Genomic DNA, 25,226 nt, shown 5'->3' on the forward strand with positions numbered 1-25,226 from the left:
GAAAAGCACAACATCATTAGGCAACACAGAAATTAAAATTAACACCTCATGACATCATTTCGTATACATTAGAATAACTAAAATTAAAAAAGACTGGAAATGCCAAATGTTGGAGAGAGTAGGGAGTAACTGTAACTCTTATACAATGCTGATGAGAATGTAACAGTTACAAAAAATAAACAATTGGGTCTACACCAAATAAAAGGCTTTTCCACAGCAAGGGAAACCGTCAACAAAACAGAAAGGCAATCTACAGAATGGGAGAAGAGATTTGCAAATGATATACATGATAAGGGGTTAATATCTAAAATGTATAAAGAATTTATACAACCCAATGCCCTCAAATCAACAAGAATAATAATGATCTAGTGGTCAGAGGACCTGAATAGACATTTTTTCCAAAGGAGACATGCAGATGGCCAACGGACACATGAAAAGATGCTCAACATCACTAATCTCCAGGGAAATGTAAATCAAAGCCACAAGGATTTGCCTTCCTCCTGTCAGAATGTCTGGAATCAACAAAACGAGAAATAACAAGAAATAATCCTGCTGGTGAGGCTTTGAAAAAAAGAAATCCTCATGCACTGTTGGTGGGACTCCAAATTGGTGCAGCCACTGTGGAAAACAGTAGGGAGTTAACTTAAGAAATTAAAAATAGAATTACCATATGATCCAGTGAAACACTAATTTGAAAAGATATACGCTCCCCTATGTTTGTTGCAGGATTAGTTACAACAGCCAAGATAAGAAGCAACCCAAGGGTCCATCAATAGATGACTGGATAAAGAGGATGTAGCATATATGTGCGATGGAATATTATTCAGCCATAAAAGAAGAATGATATCTTGCAACAACGTGGATAGACCTAGCAGGTATAATGCTAAGTGAAATAAGTCAATCAGAGAAAGACAAACACCATATAATTTCACTCATAAGTGGAATTTAAGAAACAAAACGAATGAACAAAGAAAAAGGGACAAACAAAAAAACCCAGATTCTTAAATGTAGAGAACAAACTGGTGGTTACCAGAGGGGGAATGGGTGAAACAGATTAAGGGTATCAATAGTACAGTTAACCATAATGACCACTGAGTAAATAATGTATAGCATTGTTGAATCAGTGTATTGTACACCTGAAATGAATATATGACATTGTATATTAATTACACTTTAATAAAAATTGGAAATAACAAATAAATAATAAAACTAAATTATTGAAAACATCTAGTACCAGCTCTGAATAAAACAATCCTTTAAGAAAAAAAAATCATACTTCGAAAATTAAAAAAAAAAAAGATACAATCTCTTTGGAAAACAGGTCATTTCTTATAAAACGAAACATACACCCAGCATGTACAACCCAGTATATTTTCCTGAGCGTATTTTACCCAGCATATTAAACATATGCATGACATTTCCAGGCAAAATGGGAACATATGTTTGCGCAAAAAAGTTCCACACAAGTGTTGACAGAGTTTTATTCGTAGTAAAAAAAAATGTAAACAACTGCGATGTACATCAACAGGTGAACGAACAGACAAATTGTGGTATATCCATACAACGGAAGGCCACTCGGTTGATAAAACTGAATGAACTCCTGATCCACACGAAATATGGACAAATCTGAAAATCATTGCCTGAAGTGAGACACAAGGCTGCACACTGTAGGGTTCCATTTATAGGACATTCTGGGAGAAAAAGAGAAAGCCGAAGATCAGAATGAGAAGGGTTGATATCAAAGAAACAAGGGCATTTTCTGCAGTGGCGTCAACATTCTTCATCTTGACTGAGGTGACAGTCACACAGCGACATACATTTGTCGGAGTCTGCAACACTGTTCACCGGAAAGGCTGAATTCTGCCGTCTGTAAAGTACACTCAGGAAACCTGAATTTTAAAGAGGAGTCTTAAAAGAAATAAAGGAAACTTGTAAGATTTTTTTAAGGAAAAATGCAAACCTTATGTTTCTGGATAAGAAGACAGAACATTTTAAAGATGCTACTTCTTTCCAAATAATGCACTGAACTTCTGCAGTCCTAAAAAAAATCCTAACAGATCTTTTTTGGGGAGAGAGATGAAGCTTGACGAAATGATTTTAAAATTTATCTGGAAAAATAAATTGCTGATAATGCCAGAAGAAGTTGAGAAAAAGAAAATGAGGGGAAACTGCTTTTACCCCACACCCTTGACTAGTAATTTTTGATCTGGAGTGTGTGCGTGTGTGTGTGTGTGTGTGTGTGTGCACACGCGTGTGCATGTGCCCACGTGTGGAGGTGTGTACATTTATTTTGTTGTGGGTGACAAGTGTGGTTTAAACAAAAGAAAAAGAAACGTTACAAGAACCTTTCAAGAAAGAGAATGCAGTTCAAAAATATAGTGCTGGATTCTTTTTTTTTTTTTTTTCAACACTTAATATATATTTTTTAAAATTTTTTTAATGTGTACTTATTTTGGAGAGAGAGACAGGATGCAAGCAGGAGAGGAGCAGAGAGAGGGAGACACAGAAACCGAAGCAGGCTCCAGGCTCTGAGCTGTCAGCACAGAGCCCGACTCGGGGCTCAAACTCGCTGACCTGGACGTCATGACCTGAGCCGCAGTCAGAAGTCTGATGCTTAACAGACGGAACCACCCAGGCGCCCCTCAAAAATTAACATATTCTTAAATTATACATTAAATGAACAGTTTTTATGCATCTGAGAAGAAAAACTGGAGTTACAATTTTTTAAAACTCTCTACTCAACTGGATTAAACACTGTGATGTATGTAATGTTTTAAAGGCAGGAAATGACGTATTTACTTAGCCTTGGAATGTAGACTAATTTCAAAGAAATGACGGCAAAAAGACAATTCTTTTCAACCTTTGGTCTTTCTGGTTTCTCTGCACACAGGGATGTGCCGGGCCGTTTGAAGGGAGGGTCCACAATATAAAAGTTTGTTTTTAACTTCTCTTTATTTGCTCTCTGTGCATAGGTTCCAGCTACAGATAAAATTACAAAGAAAAAAGTAAGAGTCTTCTGAAGTCTCACAACCTGGGAATGACCATTGTTAACCCCTGGAATCATCTTTTCAGTTACAAGTTTTCTTTATTCATGCACACATATACACATGGACTTTGCATAAGTAATTACGGTACACCCGCCCCGCCCTTGCTCGTCTTCTTCGCGACACACCCTCACGTCCACTCCGCCAGGTAACCTCGCATTCACAACCCACAAGTGTCTCCACACTCACAGAATCCTATACGTGCCTATAGGAAGAATTCCTTGCAATCCTATTTGCGTATTTACGTCTGTTCATGTACGTGTAATATTTGAAGCATTTTCCTTTGTTTCATTTATAAAAGTGGCATATCTTACACACTTTCCTGCATTTTATTTTGCTGTTCAGCCATACCCCACTCCGAGGCAAGTGTCAAGGGTCACCGAATAGAGCTCCAATTCCTTTTTAATCCCAGGCTGCAGTCACACCCACTTTCGTAGCCCATGCTGGTTGGCAATATCTACTCTGTTTTCCGTCTCTTACCAGTGCAAACAACACCACAATAAATACCTTTGTACATCTGTCTGTCCTTCCATATTGGCCCTTTCAATTCCATGGAGTCCTACGGGAGGATAATTGCGGGGTTGAATGGCATATCTATTTTTAAATGTTGCCAGACTGCCTCCCCAAAAGTTGTAGCACTTCACATTTTCAGCAGCAACAGAGGAGAGTAACCTATTTCTTATTTCTTCACGCCTACCCATTTTGGTGGGTAATAGATCTTTTCTCTTTTTTTCATATAAAATCTCATCATTAATGTAAGTTGTATTTCCTTTACTACTGAATGGCTTTAAGTGCGAAAACAGTAAAACATTGCTGTGAAAATCAACAGCTGCATAGAAGTCACCACTGTAATAATTACATACCCTCTCGAATGTTCTAGCATAGGGTTGTCCAGTGGAAATTTCTGCAATGACGGGAATATTCGACACACTGTGCTATCCGGTATGATAGCCTCTGGTCACATGTGACAAATGAGCGACTGCAATGTGGCTAATGTGAATGAGTGATGGAATTTTTAATTTTATTAACTTAAACTCAAATAGTCAAATGTGGCAAGTAGCTACTGTATTAGATAGGACAGTTCTAGAAAATGCAAAAGAAGAAGCTAAAATAATTGTAACAAACATTGGAATACATACACTAATTTATCTTTTTGCTGCCTGTATACCTAGACAACTCATAATATTTCAGCTAAAAAAAAAATCTCTTGGGGCACCTGGGTGGCTCAGTCGGTTGAGCGTCTGACTTCGGCTCAGGTCGTGATCTCACAGTTTGTGGGTTCGAGCCCCGCATCAGGCTCTGTGCTGACCGCTTTCAGATTCTGTGTCTCCTTCTCTTTCTGCCCTTCCCCCACTCACACTTTGTCTCACTCCTGTTTCTCAAAAATAAATATAGGAAAAAAAATTAAAATAAAAAAAAAATCTCTTAGGGTGCCTGGATGGCTCAATCAGTTGTGTTTTGTCTGACTCTTGACTTCGGCTCAGGTCATGACCTTCTGTTTCCTTTCGTTCCAGCTCTGTCCTGACGACACGGGGCCTGTTTGGGATTCTCCTTCTTCCTCGCTCTCTGTCCCTCCCCTCTTGCGCACTCTTTCTCTTTCAAAATATATAAATAAACATTAAAAAATATATATCCGAAGAGTAATAAGAGACAGTCGTAAGGTAACTATATATAAGCTGAGTGTGCGAAAGTCAGTAACAACTTTACTTACTACACTAAGCACTTAGACTAGAATTAGATCAAAATTATTCAAGGGGCGCCGGGGTGGCGCAGTCGGTTAAGCGTCAGACTTCAGCCAGGTCACGATCTCGCGGTCCGGGAGTTCGAGCCCCGCGTCAGGCTCTGGGCTGATGGCTCCGAGCCTGGTGCCTGTTTCCGATTCTGTGTCTCCCTCTCTCTCTGCCCCTCCCCCGTTCATGCTCTGTCTCTCTCTGTCCCAAAAAATAAACGTTAAAAAAAAAAATTAAAAAAAAAAATTATTCAACTTACAATACAACAAAAATGACAAAACGCTAAAGAATAAGTTACACTGGAAAAGTGTACCATGCTCTTGGATGAGAAAATACATTGTCAATCATATAAGATGTATGTAATATATATATCAGTTTGTGATATTAACGTATATTGACATCAATATGTAAAGTAAGTATCCATATATATGATATATATCAATATAGATATGATATATATTGATATATATGTACCACATATCAATTCTTCTAAACTTAACCTATAACTTACCCCAATTCCAGCGAGAATTCCAAAAGGTTAAAATAATTCCTGAATTCGGGGCGCCTGGGTGGCGCAGTCGGTTGAGCGTCCGACTTCAGCCAGGTCACGATCTCGCGGTCCGTGAGTTCGAGCCCCGCGTCGGGCTCTGGGCTGATGGCTCGGAGCCTGGAGCCTGGTTCCGATTCTGTGTCTCCCTGTCTCTCTGCCCCTCCCCCGTTCATGCTCTGTCTCTCTCTGTCCCAAAAATTAATAAACGTTGAAAAAAAAAAAAAATAATTCCTGAATTCATATGGAAGAATTTGCCTAAAACTTGCTCCAACAATTGGAAAAAGAAAACTGGAAGGAGACTTACCTTTTGACTTACCAGAACCTTCTCGAAAGCCAATGTAATAAAGATCAACGTGGTATTGACTTATGAAAAGACAAATAAATCCATGGAAATTAACTGAAAATTTAGGATCTGATCCCTAGCTACAGGAAGTTTGTATTCAACAAAAATAGAGTTTTATTCAGGTGGAAGAATGGACCATTTACTAAATAAAGCTGGCAACACTGGTTATCAATATGAAACGGAAATTTGAAAGATTCTCATCCTAGAACCACAGGTAAAAAATGAATTTTAACTAAATAAATAATTTTTTTTTTTCATTTTTAATTTATTTTTGGGACAGAGAGAGGCAGAGCATGAACGGGGGAGGGGCAGAGAGAGAGGGAGACACAGGATCGGAAACAGGCTCCAGGCTCTGAGCCATCAGCCCAGAGCCTGACGCGGGGCTCGAACTCACGGACCGCGAGATCGTGACCTGGCTGAAGTCGGACGCTTAACCGACTGCGCCACCCAGGCGCCCCCTAAATAAATAATTTTAACTAAATAAAAGGATCCACGGAAACAAAGAAATCTTACCAAAAAATTAGAAGGCTGCTCCTACAATCCAGGGGTTAATGTGGTCTTCCTAAGAAAGAGCACAAATGCATTCTTATCTATTTCTTGTATTCTTATTTATTTTATGCTAAAATAAAAAGATAAATTTCAAAAGCTATTTAATTTTTACTCAAAAAGTAAAAGGAGTTATATCTAACCACGTACAAATATAAAACTTTCATTTGGCAAAATGTAAGTCAACACGCAAAATACATAGCTAGAAAATAATATTTTTTTAAATGTTTATTTCTGAGACAGAGAGAGACAGAGCGTGAGTGGGGGAGGGGCAGAGAGAGAGGGAGACACAGAATCCGAAGCAGGCTCCAGGCTCTGAGCTGTCAGCACAGAGCCCGACGTGGGGCTCGAACTCACAAACCGTGAGATCGTGTCCTGAGCTGAAGTCAGTCGCTCAACCGACTGAGCCACCCAGGCATCCTGAAAACTATCCACCTATCAGCCTCCACGCACACTGGGAGCTCACTCTCTCCAGAAAAGCTAACTTCTTCCCTTGGAGCCAGAAGAAAGCCTTTCTCTTTCTGAACTCCTGGTTGCTTCCCTCTAAATACCACACAGTCGGCCTTCACCTTGGGCAGAGGGCAGCAATGCCAAGATCTCATCTGCTCCTCAGGGGTGACCATCTCTGTACCCCTCTCATTCCAAACTGTGGCTTCTGACCTTGCCAGGCCACTACACTTCCCTGAGACACGGTTGACAATAGGACACAGAGCCATATGGGCTGTTGCTCAGGCATCGGTATTTCAAAATGCCCCCAGATGACTTTGATCCTCAAACCTAGGCATCTTCAGAAAATTACCAACATACTTTGAGACTGGAAACCCACCCTGCCCTCCTCTGACAACATCCAACAACTAGGCTCTGTCGTGGTCCTTCTGAGTTACTTAATAAAGTAAGTTTCCTGTAGTTGAATTTGAGCCTCACAATAGCTCAAGTGATGCATTTTACTATGAACACGGTAAGTCACAGAAGTGTAATGCGTGCGACATTTTCAGGGCACTGTGTGTGCAGAGAAACAACTTTCTTTATTTGTCCTTAACTCAACTTAATCCTACCTTGGACCTAAATTCTGAGTCAATGGTTAATTCATATTCAAACTCAGCTCTCTCAGGGTTTCCCTTTTCTCTTCCTCCCTGGGCATCAGGTTAGAGGGAGACAGGCGGTTTCTTGGCTACAGTTGCCTGTGTGCATGGGCATTTGGTGAGCTGTACATGGCTTTGTTCTGTTCTTCGATAATGTTTCCATTCGCTCAAACGTCAGCAAAGATGGCTGTATCCCCCATGTGGAGGCTGGTGCCATGTTCATGATGTTTCAGTACTTTGTAGCCTCTTCTCCCTCACCAGGATCGTGAAACCCCCCCAGGTAGACCAACTCACCCCTATCTGTCTTCTGTGCCTTTCTTGGGGCTCTGGAAAAGTACCTGCTTCCCACACCTCCAGGGAAAATCAGGAAGCTTGGAGAGCTGCTCCACTGCAGTCAACTCATGCCAGGGTTTGGGCCACTCTGGGCTTCCTGCTTTACAGATCCTGCATGGGAAGTAAGGCCGAGGGATCCTCCGCTCTGAGGTCCCCCAATTTTCCTGGAGGTTCTGTCACCTGTTGAATCCAGAAGAAAGGAATGGCTGGCCCTGTCCCTTCCACACAGCTTGTACCCTCTGCCTGGGGAGAGCGCTCACCTCCTCCCCTTCGGAATGTGGGGGAGGAGGAATCACCTATGCCCTTCGAGATCCTTCCAGCCGGACCAAGAATCAAATTGAGATGCGACAGATTAATAGGAGAAAATCAAATTTAGCTTCAGGCACATGGGAAATCCTCACAGACGTGATAGTCAGGTGACATGAGGCTTCTCTGAGCTCAGGAGAGAGGCGGGGTCTGGGGGTGCAAAGAGGAGAAAAACCATTAGCGGGAAGAGGAGAGATGTTTGGAAAATCAAGGTTTCTCTATCCTGCATATAAGTTTCCTGGATAAATAAGGAACCCTGTTAAAACCCCTCTTCCTGGTACAGGAAGGCAATTGAAGAGGAGGAGGAGAGCTTTTGCCTGAACCTGCTGAGTTCTAATTGCATTTAACTCAAAATAATGCTTATGCCAAAGTGTCCCATCTTGGAGCCGCCTGCCCTTGGTCCCTGCAGGACTGAGGGCTGGAGCCCAACAAATTCTCCTTTACATTTATTTTGAGGCCCAAACATTGGCCCTTGCAGTCTCCAAAGCTAAAGAAATAACTGCCTGAGGCTGCCTCTGAATTCCTGTTCTGGATGTGTGCGTACGGGTAGGGAGAGGCGAAGGGTCTGTGGGCAATGGGGGATGGGAGAGCTGATGCTCGGCGCTATCGTCCCCTAACAGTGAGATCGTGCGAGTTTCCAAGGACCCAGGGTGAGCAGGTAGAAGAATTGGGACAAAAATTTAGGGCTCCTGACCAGGAGCTAGGAGTCTTTGAGCGGGGCCGCCTCTTCAGTAGCTTGTGCCTCTGTCTCCACCTTCCCTCTGGCGAGCCCTCCAGAGTAAGGCATTGCTGACTCTCTCCGTGCCATCAAAACATCTAGGATAGAAAGGAGGCCTCTCATGCCCCAGGCTGGCATGCTAGGCGAGCCCAGGAGAGAGCGAGCTTCTCCAACCAAGCTTGCTCCTTCTGGGAGCTCAAGCACGCCGCTCAGGACAAGGGCCCCTGGGGGCTCACCACCTCCACCCTGAAGAAAGTCAGCTTGTGATCAGACACGCCGCCACCTTCCCATCCAGAAAGACTGACAGGCCTCACATCCTGCATGCTGGCCAGGCGACAGTGAGTGACAGCCGGCTCTGCCAGGAGATCGCCTCTGCACGGGGTGGTACTGACTTCTTGCTCTGCCCCTCTTCTGCTCCACAGGGCCACCATCGACGGACAGAGTGCCTTGTCCTGATCTTGCACATCACTGGGTAGAACTGCCAGGGTCTTGTTAATTATTATCGCTAACGCTTGTGTGCGCACAAGTTTTTGCCTCAACTCACTCATCACAATACAGGTGGCACCAGTGAGGTGGCCCCTAAAAGGCTGGGCTCCTGGACTTAGCAGTAACTTTGGGGGCCAGACTGTCAAAAGGCTGAAACTACTTTCTAGCATTTGAAAGCCCCTCAGAAGTATTCACCACCCTTAAATTTTCCAGGTAGGAACTGTTCTCTTTTGTTGTTGTTGTATTTATCGTTTTTTTTAGATTTTGTTTTCCAAAACTTGGGGATGATGACGAGGATGATTTGTTGTTGTTGTTGTTGTTGTTGTGTTTCGTTTTTAATGCATACGGTTGCCAGATGCTATTGTAAGCACTTTACCACATTACGTTTTTTTGGTTCAACTTTGTTTAATCCTCCTGACAATGACAATTCTGTAAGTTCTGTGCTGTTCTCATCGCATACTATTTATATCATTTCCATTTCTTGAAGGAACTGAGACACAGAGATGATAAATGACTTGCCCAAGGTCATGGCATGCTATCTCCAAGTTTGCATACATACAATTAAATGCAGCCAGATTGGCTGCAGAGTCTGCACTCTTGATCACTACCTTACGATGTCAGGAGAAGAGCATTTATTAATTTAATTAATAAGCAACTGTACACATGGATTGTCAGCTGTGTGGATGTTGGTCCACAGAGGAAAACGAGACATGTAAGGTCTCTGCCTTCGTGGAACTTCTATTCTGGCAAGGAAGATTGAAAATGAAAAAGTGAATAAAAAGAAACAAGATAATTTCAAAGAGTGAGAAGTGTCTAAAAAGACGAAACAAGGTGGTGTGATGGTAACTTCAAGGGAATTCATTTAGATAGAGTGGTTAGGACAGATTTTGCTGAAGAGATGACAAGGAGACCATCACATGAAAAGTCAAGGAAAGAGCATTCCAGAAAGAGGAACAGCAAATGAAAAGATCCTAAGTTGATAATGAACTCGGCAAGTGTGATGACCAAGAACAGATAGATAAAAAATCAGTGGATGAATGGATGGATAAATGGAAGGATGGAAGAATGGATAGAAGAATGGATAGAAGGATGGATGGATGGATGGATGGATGGTTGGATAATAGATAGAATAGGACATGAACTTAGAGTCTCAGAGAATCTTCATCCTCCTTTTTCTTCTCTTCATCATCTAAATATCATCACCATCCCATAAAATGAAAAGCAGAAGCAATTATCTAAATATCTATAGCCAAAAGAAACCTTTTTCAATAAAGAATGGTGTAACCATGACCTTACTTAATAATTGGCTGTATTTGGGCTGTGAATGTAGTTCTTTTTTTTTTTTAATTTTTTTTTCAACGTTTATTTATTTTTGGGACAGAGAGAGACAGAGCATGAACGGGGGAGGGGCAGAGAGAGAGGGAGACACAGAATTGGAAACAGGCTCCAAGCTCTGAGCCATTAGCCCAGAGCTCGACGCGGGGCTCGAACTCATGGACCGCGAGATCGTGACCTGGCTGAAGTTGGATGCTTAGCCGACTGCGCCACCCAGGCGCCTCTAAATGTAGTTCTAATATTCATGTCTCCAAATCAATAGCCAAGGACCACCACAATCTCATAACCTGCACCGTCCATACCCTATAAGAATATTCACTTTCGGCAATTTATGCTAACAGGAAAGAACTCAGAATGGGAGACACAAGAACACAGTGAGTGAAGGGATCTGTGAGCTCTGGGTTGAGGAAGATCCCATACATGAGTACAGAGTAAGGTGCTCTGGGAAAGACGATGAGGAATGTTTTGAACAAACGAATTACTGAATGAGTGGATTTGTTAGTGCTCCTAATTAAGAGATGTCTAAGAAGCAAAGGAAACAAATGTTTACCTTGTGTTTCTCTTAGAGGTATTCCTGTATTCGTGTAGATTTCTCAAGGGTAGGTAAAAACCCTTAATGTGTGCATGAAGGCTCGTATCAGATTACCTTCTCAAAGCAAACCTGGCAAATTTTCTATTTCAAGGAGTCAATAAATTTCTCCCTCTACCCCACATTTGAAAATTAAACAATACACTTTTAAATTCCATGGGTCAAAGAGGAAGTCTTAAAGAGAAATTTACAATACATAAAATTGAATAAAAATTAAAATATAACATATCAAAATACATGGTATGCAGCTCAAGCAATGCTGAGAGAGAAATTTACTGCACTAAATTACTTTAGAAAAGAAATAAAGTCTCATGTCAAAGTTTCTACCTCAAGAAAACCAAAAAGGAAGAGTAAACACAAAGCAAAAAAAAAAAGGAAGAAATAACAAAGATCAGAGCAGACATCAATGAAATTAAAAACAGGAAACAAGAGAAAAAGCAATAAAATGATATGCTATTTCTTTTAAAAAATTTAATGATGGGGCGCCTGGGTGGCTCATTTGGTTGAGCATCCAACTTTGGTTCAGGTCATGATCTCAGGATTCGTGAGTTCGAGCCCCACCTCAGGCTCTGTGCTGACAGCTCAGAGCCTGGAGCCTGTTTCAGAGTCTGTGTCTCCCTCTCTGTCTCTCCTCAGTTTTCAGTCTCTCTGTCTCTCTCTCTCTCTTTCTCTCTCTCTCTCTCAAAAATAAATAAACATTAAAATATTTTTTTAATTTAATGATAAATTAAATTTATCTCTGTCAAGACTGACCAACATAAAATGTGAGAAAACACAAATCATCAATATCAGGAATGAAATGGGATATTACAACAGGTCCTACAGTCACTAAAAGAACAAGTGGAATACTGTGAACAAGTGTACACCCATAAATTTTACAACTTAGGAGAAATGGACTGGTTCCTTAAAAACCACAAACTACCAAAACCAAGATGAAACCCCCCAGTGAAACCACCCAAGATAAACCACCCAGTCCTCAAACTATTGAATAGATTGAATTTTTCATCATAAATCTCCTGAAAAAAGAAATGGTTGGTTTACTGGAAAGTCCTACCAAACATTTAAAGAAGAATTAACAGAAATTTTATGCAATCTTTCCCAGAAAATAGAAAAGGAGGAAATGCTTCTTTTTTTAATGTTTATTCATTTATTTTGAGAGAGAGAGAGAGAGAGAGAGCGCGCAGGAGAGGGGCAGAGAGAGAGGGAGAGAGAGAGTATCCCAAGCAGGCTCCACACTGTCCGTGCAGAGCCCAATGTGGGACCCGAACCCACCAACTGTGCCCAAACCCACGAACCGTGAGATCATGACCTGAGCTAAAACCAAGAGTCAGGTGTTTAACCAACTGAGCCACCCAGGCTCCCCAAGGAGGAAATTCTTCTAAACTCATTTTATGAGCTTAGTACTACCTTCATACCAAAAATGCTCCAATACAGTACAAAATAAGACAGCAATGAACAAATCACTATCTCTTATGAATTTAGAAACAAAAATCTTAAACAAAATACTAGCAAATAACCCCAGCAGTATAAAAAAAAACAGAACTAAGTAACATGATACACATGGATTTCTTTTAAATACACTATGTGGGTTCAACATACAAAAATCAATCAACATAATCTACCGTCTGAACACGCTAAAGAGAAGAATCACATGATCATATCAATTGACACAGACAGGCATTTGACAAGATCCAACACGCATCCGTGATGCAAATTCTCAGCCAAATAGGAGCAAGAGACTGTCCTTAGTCTCAAAAAAAAGGCACTCACCTGCAGGTAAGTGAGCACCATGCCGATAGTGAAGGATGGACCACCTTCCATCTATGGCCGGAACATTGGAATACACACACTAATTTATCTTTTTGCTGCCTGTATACCTAGACAACTCATAATATTTCAGCTAAAAAAAAAATCTCTTGGGGCACCTGGGTGGCTCAGTCAGTTGAGCGTCCATCTTCGGCTCAGGTCGTGATCTCACAGTTTGTGGGTTCGAGCCCTGCATTGGGCTCTGTGCTGACAGCTCGGAGCCTGGAGTCTGCTTCAGATCCTGTGTCTCCTCTCTCTTTCTGCCCTTCCTCCACTCATTCTCTGTCTCTCAAAAATGAATAAAAATGTAAAAAAAAAAACATTTTTTTGTAAAGATGTGGGGAGGTGTGCCGTGTCTGTGCACTGGAAGACTAACCATAGCAAAGATGACAATGTCCCCCAAATTGATTTTTTCCTTTAAAAAAAGGCACATATGCAACTAATCTTTGACAAAGCTGGAAAGAATATCCAATGTAATAAAGACAGTCTCTTCAGCAAGTGGTGCTGGGAAAACTGGACAGCGGCATGCAGAAAAATGAATCTGGACCACTCTCTTACACCATACACAAAAATGAACTCGAAATGGATGAAAGACCTAAACCTATGACAGGAAGCCATCAAAATCCTCAAAGAGAAAGCAGGCAAAAAACCTCTTTGACCTTGGCCGCACCAACTTCTTACTCAACACGTCTTTGGAGGCAAGGGAAACAAAAGCAAAAATGAACTATTGGGACCTCATCAAAATAAAAACTTCTGCACAAGAAGGAAACAATCAGCAAAACTAAAAGGCAACTGATGGACTGGGAGAAGATATTTGCAAGCGACATATCAGATAAAGGGTTAGTATCCAAAATCCATAAAGAACTTATCAAACTCAACACCCAAAAAACAAGTAATCCAGTGAAGAAATGGGCAAAAGACATGAATAGACACTTCTCCAAAGAAAACATCCGGATGGCCAAACAACACATGAAAAAATGTTCCACATCACTCATCATCAGGGAAATACAAATCAAAACCACAATGAGATACCACCTCATGCCTGTCAGAATGGCTAACATTAACAATTCAGGCAATAACAGATGTTGGCAAGGTTGTGGAGAAAGAGGATCTCTTTTGCATTGCTGGTGGGAAGGCAAGCTAGTGTAGCCATTCTGGAAAACAATATGGAGGTTCCTCAAAAAATTAAAAATAGAACTACCCTACGATCCAGCAATCACACTGCTAGGTATTTACCCAAGGGATAAAGGTGTGCTGTTTTGAAGGGACATGTGCACCCCCATGTTTATAGCAGCACTATTGACAATAGCCAAAGTATGAAAAGAGCCCAAATGTCCATCGATGGATGAATGGATAAAGAAGATGTGGTGTATATATACAATGGAGTATTACTCAGCAATCAAAAAGAATGAAATCTTCCCATTTGCAACTACCTGGATGGAACTGGAGGATGTTATGCTAAGCAAAATTAGTCAGTCACAGAAAGACAAATATCATACGACCTCACTTGTATGAGGACTTTAAGAGACAAAACAGATGAACATAAAGGAAGGGAAGCAAAAATAACATAAAAACAGGGAGGGGGACAAAACATAAGGGACTCTTAAATATGGAGAACAAACAGAGTTACTGGAGGGGTTGTGGGAGGGAGGGCTAAATGGGTGAGGGGCACTAAGGAATCTACTCCTGAAATCACTGTTTCACTAGATGCTAACTTGGATGTAAATTTAAAAAATTAATTAAAATTTTTTTTTGATTAATCTTTAAAAAAAGGCACATATGAGCAAAGTATTTGAATGGACACTTCACCAAAGAAAACATATAAGTGGCATAAAATCATGGGAGAAATGTTCACTATTGTTAATCCTCAGAGAAATGTAAATTAAAACCACAATGAGAAGGCACTGCACCCCTATTAAAATGGCTACCATGAAAGAAAACAAAGCAATCAAGTGCCAGCCAAGTGGTGAAAACACTGGAACCCCCATAAATTGCTGCTTGGCGTATAAGATGGCATGGCCCTCTTGGAAATAATTTAACATTTCTCCTAAATTCAAAGATGCACGTTTTCCACAATCCAGCGATCCCATCCCTGGATATTTATGTATTTGTAAAGCAACCTTTCTGTGAATGTTTATAGCAAATTTGTTTATAATTTCATAAAACCGGAAATAATACGGATGTCCATCAATTTGTGAATGGATAAGTTATACATCTGTACAACAGAATGCTCTTCATCCCTGAAAAAAGAATAAGCCGTCGACAGACAAGAAACACGAGCTAGACATCTATACGTCTGAAACCAGCATAGTGTTGGATGTCGATCATAGCTCAATTAAAAACTAATTGATTAATTAATAATTTTCAAAGTAGCAAATAAAAAAGAAAAGAAACAGCTGAATCTCAAACACACGACAATACGCATTTCCAGTGAAAAAAGCTGGAAACAAAAGACTGCCTTCTGCATGATTCATTCTGCGTAAAATTTCTAGAAAAGGTAAAATTATAGGAAGAGAAAACCAAACAGTGGTTGCTGGTGTCTAAGGCTGGGAAGGGGAATGGCTTTCAAGAGACACAAGGGAACTTTTAGGGGGTGATGTACATGTTCTGTATTACGACTAAGGAGGTAAATGTATACGTGACTGTATTCATCTACCAAAACTCATTAAAGTTGGCTCTTACATCTGATAAATTATAAATTTAATTCAATTTAAGGTAAATTACAGTTCACTAAAGCTGATCTATAATTTACAATTTACATAAAATGAAGACAAAGAACTTTTAGAAAATCTGTACACACCGACACCAAGTTGGGAACCGAGAAAACGGTGCACAACATGGACAATTTGATAAGGGGCAAGCAGGGGAACGTTCTGGAGTCACACTGGCCTTCATGGGCCAAAGCGAGCGTTCATCAGCATTGTGCTCCAGCCGGGGTTCCAGGGATCCAGGATGCCTGAATCACTGGAGGGACTCTCATAATCAGAATCTCCAGACTCCAGGCCCTAGACCGACTGTCATTTGGGGATGTTCACCAGGCGATTCTACGGTCTGGTCCTGAACAGAATCAGCTCACGTTGTGCAAGGACTCATGCATGGGACCCTTTAACCCAAATCCACTTAATGATCTGGTGCTAAAACTGCTGGATGAAACATTCAGTGCTTGGGAATTATATATATATATTTAAAGTAGGCTTCATGCCCATTGCAGGGCACAACATGGAGCTTGAACTCATGACCCTGAGATCAGGGCCCAAGCTGAGATCAGGAATCGGATGCTTAACCCACTGAGCCACCCAGGCGCTCCACAGTGCTTGGGAATTTCACGTGCCATGGCGAGAGGGCTGCCCAGGGCGTCTGAGGACATGGATGAAGATTGGTGGGGCAGGGGGTCAGCCTACAGAAAGTCCATGGCACCCAGACTAACCATGATCCTCAGCACACAGGTGCTCTTTGCTCAGAAAGGCTGTCTCTGAACACGGAGGAGGTGTCAGAAAACATGTTTTCTTAGACGGTGACTTACTGACATACCAGTTGTTGTGTTTCTCTTTTTTCCCTTGGTTGCAAATAGATGTTTCCAAAGCAGAAGCCCTGGATGTGTTCCTGACTCTTGCTAGCAGGGCTGCTGGTTATGAGCCATCTGCACGCTGTGCACATGTCCACCCAGCTCTCCCAACAGGGGGCTTTGCCTGATGGGAGAACTTGCATAAAACACTTGGAAGTTAGAACAGCGAACATTCTTTCAGACGCAAATAACGGCTATTAGGACAGTCTTTCTCTGAAATAGCTGGATGTCCTCAAAAGTATTGTTCCCACCATAAAACCTGCATCCTTCCTTCGCCACTGCTCTTCCAGGCGATGCTAAAGAGCTCACAGAAAAGTTGTAAGCAGAAGCTCAGTTTGTGACCATTTGCTAATAGCTGCTCTGTACTGGAACCGATCCTACCGGAAACAGTGGCTCCTCGGAACATACATATGTTAGCCGTGCCTGTGGCAGTGATCTCAATCCTTCTTGCTTGTCAGAACCATCTGGAAGCCCTCACCAGAGAGGCGCAGATTTCATTGTTCTGACATGACACCAGGCACGACCATTTTTTTTTTTTAAGATACACATTTCCTTATATGCCTCCGGAACTGAGGACCACTGGCCTAGAGATACGAAAACAAGGTGAAAAGTATTAAAGAAGCAAACTTTATTGAGCACTTATTATGTGTCAGGCACGACGGTTGAAGGTGGCGGGTTTTCCCCCGGCGGAATCCTAAGACCTTATGTTCTTTGGCTGGGACTGCGAGCAGACAGAAGATGAAGCCCTTGTGAAAACCACGTGTGCATACACTTCTTTAGGAAGGAGCTGAACTCCTCTATTTGATTCAAGCAAGACCGCGGCTCTCAACGCGACCTGCAACAGCAGCGAGTAAATCTGCAACCGACAGGGGAGGATCAGCGACAGGGAGAGACGTGAGCCCAGAGATTGTACATTAAAGAAATCTCTGCAATGCCAGGATATTGACAAAGGTACATGCTGATAGCCAAGGAGCATGTAAGTATTTTAATACCACATTTCCAGTTATGGCTAGAGAAGCGTAATTAGGTACTAAATTACAATGTTAATATTCATTTGAACAAATAAGTTCTTGTAGCAGTAGCATCAGGGCCCTGGGAGGGCAGCAGAGGAGTTGATTAAATGGGCAGAGAGTTTCTTTGAACAAGTTCCGTCCTGGGCTCTGCGAGGTCAGCTGCCAGCAAAGTCTTCAGAGGTCAAGACGTGGACCGTGAACGCTGGCGTTTCTTCTTTTGTAGCTCCACTCAAGGGATTCAGAACCAAGCAAGGAAATATACGAGGCATTACAATTCCGGCTGGTAACACAGGCTACAAAGGAGGGGGGAAAGGGACCCCCCCCCCCCCCCGGCAGGAGAAGGGCGTGCTGAGCAGGGCCATCCAGAGCAAGTACCGGGTTCCACTCAGCGCACAATTCTTCTAGCACAAATAGAAGGAGAGGGTCTTGCTGAGGTGTCCTATTACGGTTGACTTATCTATTTATACGTCCAGTTGATCCAAAAGAGTCTGAGGTGGGGCTTACCTGTCATCTGCAAGAAAATTAAAGTGGCTTCCTAAAAGGGGCAAACACAAATTGAAGTAATGAGAAGGGAGGCGGAGGGAGGGGGGTGAAGGGAGAAAGAGAAAGGAAACACACGCACGCACGCACGCACGCACGCCCGCAACTACACATTCTAGTGCCTTCTGAAGTCCAAATCTTAAACGGAGCACAGCTCCCCCCTCGCCCGTCTCCCCAGGACTCTGTTGTCTTCCTACCCAATTTCTCTGGGCTTCACCCAAAAGGTAAGATCCCAGATTGAGCCATCCTAATTAGCCGGGGCCCTCTCCTGTACGTAACAGAAGCAAATCTGTCACCAGCCGTGGAAAACAACCATCCTCAGCTCCCCCAAACCCCAAAACGCATAAGCTCAGCATTTTAACTGGCTGGGGTAAGAGCCATTATTTTCATTAATGGAGCTCATTTTTATTTTATTGGGCTTTTTTACTATCAGATTAAAAGCATGTTTTTATTGTAGTTTTTTTTCTAATGCAATCTTGGATGAGGTGCTCAGAATGAATGGAATAGTTATTGTTTTAATTATTTTTTCATTTTGTGTTTTTATTTCGTTTGTTCCTTTTATTTACTACTCTTAAGTTTGCCATAATAACGCGGACGCAGGGTGCTTGGAGGCCTCCAGTCAGCACCCCGCGGTGGTTTGCATCAGCTAAGGGCCAGGGAACAGGAAAAGCACCAGCGCACGGATGCTTTCGGAACCCAGGGCCAGCACAGCCCCACAGCTCAACCGCACTGACACGCACAGCACACGGGCAGAGCCAAGGGCATGGGCCCCTCGGGGCCGAGAGGAGAAACACAAGGTGTCATTCCAGGTCACTTCTGCTCCTGCTCCTGTGCTAAGGCACCCTGGCTCCCTAGGGGAACAAAGGGTGGGAAGGAGTCTCAAGACAGATAACCACGGGGCGTGTTACCCGCTCCCAGCCACACGTCACCGATGCCGAGGTCCACATGGGATCCTGCAACAACCCACAAGCTATTAACACGCAGAGACACTTAGCTGCACCCGGACCCTTGTTCCCTGCCCATGAATTGGGGGGGGGGGGGGGCTAGGAGGGAAGGAAACAATGCCTTTCCAGAAAGTCCAGATGTCTCTGCAACCTGGTAGGCTTGGGCAGGGCAGGCTTTCTAGATTCTTACTTAGCACTAGAAGTTGAGCGTGTGGGTTGTCTGTCCAGGGACAGGCTGCAAAAGTGCTGGGCACGTAAATGCCGATGACTGCTGATGAAGGGCTCCTTTGGGCCACTTATATGCCAATACTCTTGATCTCTCTGGATCTGATTGAAGAAAGCATCCACCCTCTAGACAGAGGCCCAGGCCTGTGCTTGGGTTTGCAAAGGGCCCTCACTTGGCCTGTGGCCTCACACCTCCTTCCCTTTACTGATTCCCTTTGCCTGCCTGGCCCCCATTCCCAGGGTGGTCCCCACAGTATGCTCTAGGTCCCCAACCTGTCTGGCCTGTGAAGTTAAATCTAGCAAAGCTCCAAAGATCATGGTAGTGCCCCCCCTCAAGGGCTTCCCGTCACATTCACAATAAAAAATCCAAACTCCTTGGCAGACCCCACGAGGCCACTGCGATCTGCCCCGTCCTGTCTTCTGGGCTCATCTGCCCCATCTCTGTCCCCACTGACCTCACTCCAGCCACACCAGCCACCCCTGAAGGAGCCTGGGCCGCTCCCTACCTGGAGGTCCCCCCATACCTTTGCGTGACTCTATTCCTAGAGGAGATTCCTGGAGAGGCCACCTGTTCACCCTCTACCTCCCCCCATGACTCTCTGTGTCCTCACCTGCTTTCATTTTCACTCTGACACCTGTCACTGCTGACCTTACATCACTTATGTTTTTGCTGACCTCACAAAAGGGATAAAAGTGAGAGAAACTGCTGCGTCCCCAGGCCAGCACAACAGCCCTGGGGCAGGTGGTCAAGAAGGTTTTGGTGGAAGATGCTTCGGACTGTCTTTATACTGTTGTATCCCCAGCACAGAGAAAGTTGTGGGCATACAGTAGATAGTCAATAAATGCTTGTTGCCTAGGGGGAAATGCGTGAAAAAAAAGTCAATGCCCAGAAGTGCCTGATGCATGACTGGTTTGTTGCCATTTAAGTTCCAGTGGATGAATCAGGAATTTCCAGAGTCAAGGTGAACTCAGGACTCAGCTCTTTCCTTCCAGCCCTCCTGAAACCAACAGAATACTGCTGAGAGAGACCACTTTATTTTGTCTAAACAAAGGGAAGGTATATGATGCTTTAAAAATCCACAAATGTTCACTTTTTAATAAATGTTGAATCATTAACTTTATTTATTGTCTCCTTTGATTCATATAGGTCATTTCTCAAAACATGTTCTACGGATGGATAAAGGAGATATGATACACACACACACACACACACACACACACACACGCACACACAATGAAATATTACTCAGCCATAAAAATGAATGAAACCTTGCCATTTGCAACAACATGGATAGACCTGGAAGGCATAATGCTAAGTGAGAAAAGTCAGGTGGAGAATGACAATGCCATATGATTTCACTTGTATGTGGAATCTAAAAACACAAAGCAAACAAACAAAGAAAATGCAGAAGTGGACCATAAAGACAGAAAAGAATGCAGTGGTAGCCAGAGGGAAGGGAGGGGGAGATGGACAAAATGGGTGAAGGGATTGAGAGACACAGGCTTCCATTTCCGGAATGAATAAGTCACAGAGGTGAAAGGCACAGCATAGGGAAAGGTCAATGGTATCGTAATAGTGTTGCATGGTGACAGATCGTAGCTATACTTGTGGTAAGCATTGACTTGTCCAACCATTACGTTGTTACTAATGTAACAGCGTGTATCAACTTATTTTTAAATAAAAAATAAATAAAATAAACAAATAAACAAAGGTCGATCCATAGTAAAAATAAGAAGAATCAGGTCTCATCCGAGGATATGCCATTCATTTTTCAACTACTTTTTAGAAACAGGAAAATAAAATATGAAAAAAATAACTGAACGAAAATATTGGGGTAGGAGGAATGAGAAGGAAAAAATGGATACAAAACCTTTTGCTGTGACCTTTTTTATATCATTTTATCTTTGAACTATATCTATTACAATCATATAACTTCGAAGTGATATATATTATCATAATCAAAGATAATTTAAAGAAAGGGCTTAAAAGTGGTGATAACGACACAGAATCTGGAGCACAGTTGCACAAAATCCCAGCACTGAATTCTAGAAACAAATTCCATTTAACAAAAGATGCCGTTCCCTTAAGGGGAGTGAACACTGCATCTAAGGAACTATTTGTTCCTAAAGACAATTTGGAAGGAGCTCTCCTACCTTGGAAAGGATTCCCAGATTTAAGTTATGTAAACAAAAGAAGTCCATTTATCATGACCCACACTCAGGTGCCAAGGCTCTGTGGCATTCTGAGCACGAGCCATGAAGTCGCCGGCTCTGTGGGCTGGAAAGCTGTCCTTCCGTGATGCACATGGGAATCCCATAGCAAATATAATTATATTTGCCTGAGAACTTTGGAACAAAATGGGGCCCGTCAGGCCGGGGGTTCTTGATTTAAGGTAGGCAGACTTTAGTTGGTTACTTTTGCCATTTGGCACAACCTTAATTGTATAAAGTGCTACAGGCTGGGGCGCCTGGGTGGCTCAGTCGGTTAACTGTCCAGCATCTAACTTCAGCTCAGGTCATGATCTCACGGTTCTTGAGTTCAAGCCCTGCATTGACATGGCAGGGCTCCACACTGAGTCCTGAGCACTGTCGGTGTGGAGCCCACTTGGGTCTCTCTCTCTCTCTCTCTCTCTCTCTCTCCCCCCCCACCTGCCCTGTCCCCGCTTGTGCGCATGCATGTGCATTCTCTCTCTCAAAATCAATAGAAATTAAATAAACAAAGAAAGAAGTAAATAAATAAATAAAGAGTGTTGCAGGAGATGACAAAGTTGTGGGTCATACATTTATGAAAAGATAATATTCAGCACTCACACACAACTGTGTGTCATTTTCCTGGCACGATGTGGGATACAGGTTGGGACATGCAGTTCGATCCCTAGTTTGAGCTGCGTGCAGGCTTCTGCATCGGTTCGTAGGAAATAACACACTCCTACTAATTGTTCTTACAGAGTAAATGTAAACTCTACAAATTATGTAATGAAATATTATATGAATGCAATCATGGAAAAGTCAATGGCCAACCCTTCTCTCTACCAAACACCATTCTAAGCCCTTTACAAGAGTTCCATCAGAACCCTAGTCTTGGGACCTAATATCAACAGTGATGGATACCATGATGGAATAAAGGCTGGTGAGCAGAGAGCCATGGGGAGGGGGGCAGGTGGTGAGCAGGTGGCCTCTCCAGGAATCTCCTCTAGGAATAGAGTCACGCAAAGGTATGGGGGGACCTCCAGGTAGGGAGCGGCCCAGGCTCCTTCAGGGGTGGCTGGTGTGGCTGGAGTGAGGTCAGTGGGGGCAGAGATGGGGCAGATGAGCCCAGAGGACAGGACGGGGCAGATCGCAGTGGCCTCGTGGGGTCTGCCAAGGAGTTTGGATTTTATTGTGAATGTGACGGGAAGCCCTTTGAGGGGGGCACTACCATGATCTTTGGAGCTTTGCTAGATTTAACTTCGCAGGCCAGACGGGTTGGGGACCTAGAGCATACTGTGGGGACCACCCTGGGAATGGGGGCCAGGCAGGCAAAGAGAATCAGTAAAGGGAAGGAGGCTTGAGGCCACAGGCCAAGTGAGGGTCCGTGGCAAACCCAAGCACAGGCTTCAGCCAGTACATGCTGGTTGCCGATGGCCAGATCTCCCAAGTTTTCAAGGGAATCCACACACCCTCATTTCAAGTTTGTGAACTTAGAAAGAATCCTATGCACAGACCAAACGCACCGCTAGGCCACAACCAAACCTCCAGGCACCCTTTGCCCCAACGCGCCCTTCGTTCTCTCCTGTGCTGTTCCACGGTTTACGTCTTGCTGTCCCGACCAAACTGTGCGGTCCGGAGAATAAGGATGAATGCAACTAGAATCTTCTTCAGGGAAGCGCCGGGGCTTGTTGAGGACGCGTGCCGACGCACTGAGGAAAACTGTTTTGCCAGATGCCCAGCCTCCGAGCCCTGCCAGGTTTTACGCTCCCAGACCAGCGGCTCCTCGGAATCTTACCTTTTATCTCTCACTCACCTTCTGTGCAGGAACGGTCCGCTCTCAGCTGAAGAGGCAAAGCTGAGCTGGTCAGTGGGCTCAGGGCAGCTCTTATATCTGGGGGTGGGAGCTTCAGGCCCGACTCGGGGGAGGACTTGCCCTGCCAGCCATACGTTAAGACATCTAGCCCTGAACACCCTGCAAAGGACTGACTATCCCGACAGCCCCATGGCCTGGCATCCTCATTCTGTGCCCCCTTGTCTTCTTCACCGTGAAGGCCTTCTCGCTCTCGGCCCCTGGCCCTCTGTCAGTCTAAAGGAATGAGAACATGTTAAGAATGCTGCTCCACACACTCCTCCATCCCCACCACACACACGCAGACACGCACCTGCACACGCACACGCACACACACACACACCCTGCCGAGGAGCCCCCAGCCCAAACTGCTACCCCGTGCACACAGGAAGTCCGGGATTTAATGGCCGGGCTTATCTTGTGCGACATTCCCCAGGCTCCATTTTTCATTAGGCAATTTTTAAAGAGTTTTATGACCCCACGAACAATAATTTTTTTTAGTGAAAGCAGACTGAATTGTAAGTGGTGGTAATTACAGCAAACTAATTGTAGGCAAAATTAGCAAGAGGTCAGATCCGCTTGGTCGCAAAAGAAAATATATGCTTGGATCACACCTTGACTGATCTTTGGGAAATGAATTCATCGTGGAAAAAAGGGACCTTCCTAAGTTAACAGGGGGGTCTCTAGAACATTTGCAGGAAATAGGTTTTCTCTTTGGCTTTTGCTAGACGCCCAGTGTGTGTGGATATGGGCGCCTGTGTGTGCACGTGTTGGAGTGGAGACAGGTGACGTGTCGGTTTCCACAACACCACCCCAGAGGACTAACCAGCTCCTTAGTGGGGCATGAAACGTGACCCAGAAGTCCGGAGACTTAAAGCGCCTTGGGCCCCTATGAACTCACACATTGTCGAGTATAATCCTCCTTCCCCCGACGGGATCAGCTCGCTTTAAAAATGTGCCAGGAACAGCAGGATTGGGTGGGATAGTGGCGTTTCCCTCTGCAGTGTCACTTTAGCATGGAAGATCAACACGCGATGATTCCAGTACAGAGGTCATGCCAAGCGGACTGATGGTCCCACAGAGCTCAGACTCGTGATGACCCCTATCCCTGGTAGACTGCAGCCGGAAACAGTGAATCACATCTTTCAAAGGAGCTGAGTCCCAAAGGCAGGACCCAGGGTTGAAATCCCACATGATTGAACTACCCTTGAGATCTGTTGGTAAAGACTAACTTGGAAGATGACATTCCATCTCTCTTCAATCAGTCTTCACTTGTTGGCACAGACCCCCGCTTCTATGGAAGACTGCCGCCTAAAGTACCTAGTTTAGGTTTACAAGCCTTATTACACAAAAGTCGCATCCCTTTACACCCCAGAATCCACTCAGTGCTCTGCAAGGGCATGCCGTCAGAGGAACCTGAACCTGAGACCTACCTAAGGGAAGATCAGGCTGGTGACCTCACCACCAGGCTATTCCAACTATTCAGATGCCTTTCCTTTTATCTGCTGAGCACTTGAAATTGCATGACTTAGACGTGGATACCATGGATCCCCCTGTGAGCCACACCCGAACAGAAGTGCGGCCGGCCCAAATCTGCACGGAGATGTCCCAGTGGATGGCCTAGTAAGAAAACAGAGAGGGCAGATGGCTGGGATGTACTTTGAGAAAAACACAGATTACTGTATGCTCAACCCTCGGGTTCAGCAGAGCGACCTCACTCGCTCTGATGTGGGAGTGCTTTACAAAAGACTCCAGGAAATATCAGATCTACGCAATGCCAAGATTGAGCTTCTCCCATGAATGTATGTACAACAGATGTTGGCACCCTCTGACTTACAGCGAATGCCTGGTGGATTCAAACAGCCGTGGTCTCTGCACAGAAGCCAGTGACGCTAGGCTCCCACGTGGTGAGGAAGAAGGCGTCTCCTCCCTTCACCATTTGGGGCCTGGGTAATGGGGATCTAGCCTGTCGCAGAATGGGTAAAGAGCTAGGAAGCTGACTGATTCTCAGCCCGTCACATCTTGGGTGGTT

This window comes from Prionailurus viverrinus, chromosome E2 (assembly GCF_022837055.1).
Source record: "Prionailurus viverrinus isolate Anna chromosome E2, UM_Priviv_1.0, whole genome shotgun sequence".
Taxonomy (NCBI): domain Eukaryota; kingdom Metazoa; phylum Chordata; class Mammalia; order Carnivora; family Felidae; genus Prionailurus; species Prionailurus viverrinus.